We start from the raw sequence: 5,291 nt of genomic DNA, 5'->3' as shown, positions 1-5,291 counted from the left end.
TTGGAGATGTGGGGGGAAGTGGTCCTGATGGGAAGAGTAGGGCCTGAGGGGCAAAGGGGCCGGAGGGGCGTAGAGGGCGGAGGGGCGAAGTGGGCTAGAGGGGCGAGTGGGCTAGAGGGGCGAAGTGGGCTAGAGGGGGCGAGTGGGCAGGAGGGGCAGAGTGGTCTGGGCTGGTTGCAGAACGAGGAGCGGGACGATTATTGAAGGAAGCCGGGAAATTTTGCGCAGGGAACCCCAGCGACTCGGCAATGACGAGATATGTGTCCTATTCGGTGACAGTAGAAGCATATGGGATTGTCATCAGGTGTTCTCCATTCGGACGGATTACGGAACGCTGGTGGCGAGCCAGACGGGGGTCGACGTGGGGGCGTGAAGTGCGGCGGGAAGTCGGTACGGGGAGGCGTCGAAATAGAGCAGACACCCATGCTGGCAATTTCCTGTCGGATTACTGCTTGAAGAGGGGTAAATGGACGGAAGGAGGTGTGTCAGAGGATGGTGGTGCACGGTAACAGGGGCGGCTGCTTCAAGTTCACGCCTAACGAGTCGGGTCAAGTTATCGCAGGCGTCCGGTTGCCGGTATGTAGCGAGGCAGATGACGTCACTGCGGTATTCGGAAGGCGCGGGAACAGTGGAAAAACACGCCTACTTTTAGCCTGTTCCAAGCGACGACGTTGTTGAAGTACTGCATCGACAGAGGACACGTTAGTGCACACAACAAGTTGAACGCGTTGTCGGCGATACCCTTGAGTATGTGCGCAACTTGTTCTTGCTCAGACATGGTTTCGTCAGCTTTGCGGCAGAGGGCCAGGACATGTTGAATATAACTGAGGTAGGACTCAGTGGAACTTTGCGTGCGAGTCGATAATTCAGTCTTTGCGGCGAGGCGACGTCCAAGAGAGTTGCCAAAAAGTTCGCGAATCTTTTCCTTAAAGCTGTCCCAGCTGGTAATCTCATGCTCATGGGTGTCAAACCAGAGACGAGGGGTTCCGTCCAGGTAAAATATGACATTCGCGATCATAAGGGTGGGGTCCCACCTGTTACTGGCGCTGACTCGTTCGTACAGGCGCAGCCATTGGTCGACGTCAGAACCTTCGAGGCCCGAGAAGACGCCAGGCTCTTTCACGGCGGGAAGCGTGACGAAAGTGGGTGCGGCCGGTGGGTTGGCAGGTAGGGCAGGAGGCAATGCGTGCGGCGGCGATGTAGCCGAGTTGCGTGGCCATGGGGAAATCCTCGAGACAACGTCCGCTGCGGAGTTCCGTGGCGAGGTAGGGAATCGCACCACTCCACCAAATATGTACTGAAAAAAGACGCCAGCTCAGGGGGATAGGGGGATACGTATCCCTGTATTGTTTACAGCTTAGGCGAGCAGCGCAACCGACGCGAACAGCACGCGCAGTCTGTCTGTTTCGTCCTTCTCTTCGTCTCCTTGGCCGCGATGCCGCTGGTACGTAGCAATACTGTTACGCGAATGACGACTCGGTAGGTTGTAGTCCGTACACTATTTACACGATATATTTACAGTAGCGGTTGCAGCGATAACCGGTTCAGCTCAGAGCCCGAGCGGAGAGAGATCTTCCATCTCTTGGTCCGCCGCACACGCGCATTGTTCAAGGGCTGGCAATATGCATGTAGCACATATTTGAAAACGGCATTATCTCAATATGGTCGAAAATGCACCGGACTTCCCCTTTAGGGCATAAACCAGCCTGACTTCGTATTGTGGCCGGCACAAAGTCCTCCTGCTTTTTAAGGGTGGAAGCCGAGAAATTAGAACTGATCGTTCATTACAAGTTGTATCACCAAGAATAGGTGCCTCAAACCGATACATGGCGTGCTGTCCCTGTCGGTACTCGTCATGTGCAAATGAAGAAGCCAAAAGAAATGAGGATGGCCGTTTCGCACATGTGAGGGTCGCAGTTGGGGAACAAAAGTTTGATATTAAAATAGAGGAAAGTTTCGATGCAGAACAGAAAAAGGAAGAAACCTAAAAGCAGTGAAAATAAGAGTATAGTGGAGACGGTTGCGGTAGAAAGAGGGGGTAGCATCATTGGTTTGGGGGAACTTGTGTCGTTCCTTCTCAGCTGAAGGGGGGGAAGAGCCCTCGGTAAATCCGTTAGCAGACGGCGACAGGAGTGCAAGTGCATGTTAAAGAACAGGGGGTGCATTTCAAACAGGAATAAAAGGCAGCAGTAGGACTCCAGCCTTTCTAAATAGAGTCCTGCCACTGAACGGTTTGACAAATCACCGGTGACAGCATGAAGTGCGTGTAAAGACAGTAAAAAAATAGAAGTGGTTAATGGTGAGTTATAGGGCTTTTGACGAAGCCCGGCTTCAGGCTGTCGGTAGAGAGGCACTGCAGCCATTTACAGATATCGTCAACGTCTTCGCGTTGTCGAAGACAAAATGACGTTCTGTGTGTGGCACCTTAGCACAATCTAGGAGCAGAAAAATGTTTGCAGTCACGAAAATGGCGTAATATAGAGGTGTTTTGCGCTGATGAGCTGTGATAGATGTTGAACAAACGTTGCAGATAGTAATGCATCGGGTGGATTGCTGGACTTCAAGGCGTCGTCGTACGATAAATGCAAGGAAATTCAGCATGCAGAAGTAGAGGGGGGCAGCCGACGAGATGGACAGTTCAAATGGACAGATACTTGATAGCTGCTTGAAAAACCGAGAGGACGACAGGTAGTGATCCATATACCAAAATTTGTGAGTCATGAGAGTTCAGTCGATGGTGAAGCTGCTTCCCCAAGTCGTGCTTAACGGAAGGCAGACCATGGTTTTGACAAGCCATGATTGGAAATGTGCGGTGCTTTAGAACAAAAGGAAAATTTGCGTGTGAAAGATACGAATGAAACCATACAGAATTTATGAATGTGCTATTGAACGTGCAGGCAAAGCCACCAAAACAACATTTCGCAATGCACTAAATACTTAATAAAGTAACGATAACAGATGAAAGTAACCCCCTGAAGAAGTAAAATAGAGTTTGCTAAGCTGTCAAAACCGATCAACACAAGTAAGCTTAGTGACAAAAAAGCTGCAAGTTTAAAGACACAGAGGCAGCAGTGAAAAAGGGCGCAAGCATCAGGGCCCCTACCACAGGGAATAAGAGTTTATGGATTGGTAGGCGCGATTGCGTTACGCGGCCTGTGCCCCTTCGTTCATCTGCAGCCCCTTCAGCCCCGGAATTGATTTCGCGCAGGTTCTAGGAATCGGAGTTCTTCAGCGCTGCAGTATATTGAGAGCTTCTGCCAATACGTGACCTATAGCGTAGTTTGTGACAGCTGCTTCAGAATTGGAATAGACCACAACGGCGTACAAGCACGCGGTATTTGCTAGGACGGTCGCCACTTCTGCAGTTTCAGGGTCTTGTCTGTAGACTGTGGCAGATGTTCGCCCGGTGCTGGGAACCTACGATGTTCCGTGCGTAGGCTATGTTTACGTGTGGGTCACGCCGTCGGTACACTTGGCGTCAGTATCTTGTTTGTGTCTCCACCATGGCATATCCCCTCAGGCTTGGCTTCTTTCCTTATAGTGCATGGGGCACATGTTGCGTGTGATCGGAGCACGTATGTTTGCGGGAATTCCTTCTCTTCGGTTTGTGATGGCGATAAAAAATGCGCCGTAGGTCAGTCGCTGGGGCACAGATGTACCGATGGGCGTAAGCTTTAGTTGTTCAAATTTAGTGGCTTTGTGCGCTTCGGCGAGTTCTTGCCACGTTTTGTGCGCGCCCATCTTGCAAGATCTAGTAGTTGAGGCCACAGATGAGAGAGCCAGATCAATTTTGATGGACTTCCATATTATAATGTTCACTTTCTCTACCTCTAAGTTCTTCAGCGCGACGTACGGCGTTGCGTGGTTTATTTGACTGACGAGGAGTGCTTGCATCACGCGAAGCATGTCTTGTTCTTTAGGCTGCTTCTACCACTTGCCAAACTGTCCAAAGCGTTAAATAGACTTGACAATCGTCCACTGTCGGAGGAAAAGATTTTAGGACACTGGCCGAAACCATCCTCGGCACGGAAAGCTTTGAAAGCGTTATTGCGCTTTTTGCGCAAAACTAATCTCATAGACAGACTTTAAGCAGTGTCGTTTATCGTACTATTGTTCTTTTTTTTCTTCTTTTTGTAACATCTCTTCTCTATCATCTTTCACTCCCCCTCCCCCTTTCCCCAGCACAGGGTAGCCAGCCGGTCTGAGAACTGGCTAACCTCCCTGTCTTTCCGTTTTTCTTCTCCTCCTCCTCCTCCTTCTACCACTTGCAACTCTTCCGACGAGATGAATGAGCTGCGATAGCGTCAGCTTTAGATACACGAGCGTGGGAGCACCGGACCTATCTTGAAGATGCTTATACTTCGAGAGTGTGCGCGTTCTGAATGGCAGTTCCGTTCAGAGTGATCTTGAAATCGTGTTCATCAGTGTGGTCTGCCTCCCGTTCTTCTCTAGCGAACGGGGTGCCCCGGCTTCTCCGGAGCACAGCAGAGGCCGCATTATTTCATGTAACTATCAATGGTATTTCTGAATTGCTTCCTTTAGACATGTTTCAGACATTTCGATGTTTGGGGACATCGTATTTAACGTCATACCGTCCGCATAAAGAGCACGTCGTAGGTATGTGTGGTATTGAGCAGGCTAAGTATCTTGATCACGGCGATGTGATCGGACCCGGCCTAGTGCCTTTGCTCGGTAGTCAGCAAATCTCGTTGCGGAGGTTATGCATTTCCATCGTGGCCGGGCGGACGGAGATAAAAAAACTGGCCTAGTGGGGTAATGTATAACTTCTTGTTTAGCTTGTGACGTGGAAACTGATAATCTCGATTTGCTAGACCTCACGGAAATGCGCCAACGAACGCTGCTCTTGATATGCACGGCGGTGCACCGTAGCCTGCTTCTCTCCATGATGAAGTCGACACCTGCCCACGAACGTCACTGCCGAATTTACTTTGATCTATAACCTACTTTTTAGCCGTTATAGTTAATTGGACGTGTCGTTAGATTTGAATCACTCCAAAATATTTCAATTTATATGAACAGTTTGATCCGCCTTGTAACGCTTGTCTCAAAGTAATGTACGCGGCATAGGCATCTCAGGCATCTCCTGACTGACTTCATCGAGCAATATGAAACGGGGCAGTGCGCTGGATCAGCCAGAACATATTTCCACTGAGCACGACGGCCTCTCGCCACTGTCTCTTTTACGAAATACATTCTGACACTTTGAAAAAAACTCATTTTTTTAATAAAATATATCACATAGGTTCGCCACAAAGATTTATCAAGTATTT

Source organism: Rhipicephalus sanguineus, chromosome 2 (genome assembly GCF_013339695.2).
Source record: "Rhipicephalus sanguineus isolate Rsan-2018 chromosome 2, BIME_Rsan_1.4, whole genome shotgun sequence".
NCBI classification, from domain to species: domain Eukaryota; kingdom Metazoa; phylum Arthropoda; class Arachnida; order Ixodida; family Ixodidae; genus Rhipicephalus; species Rhipicephalus sanguineus.
This window is presented reverse-complemented; position numbering follows the sequence as displayed.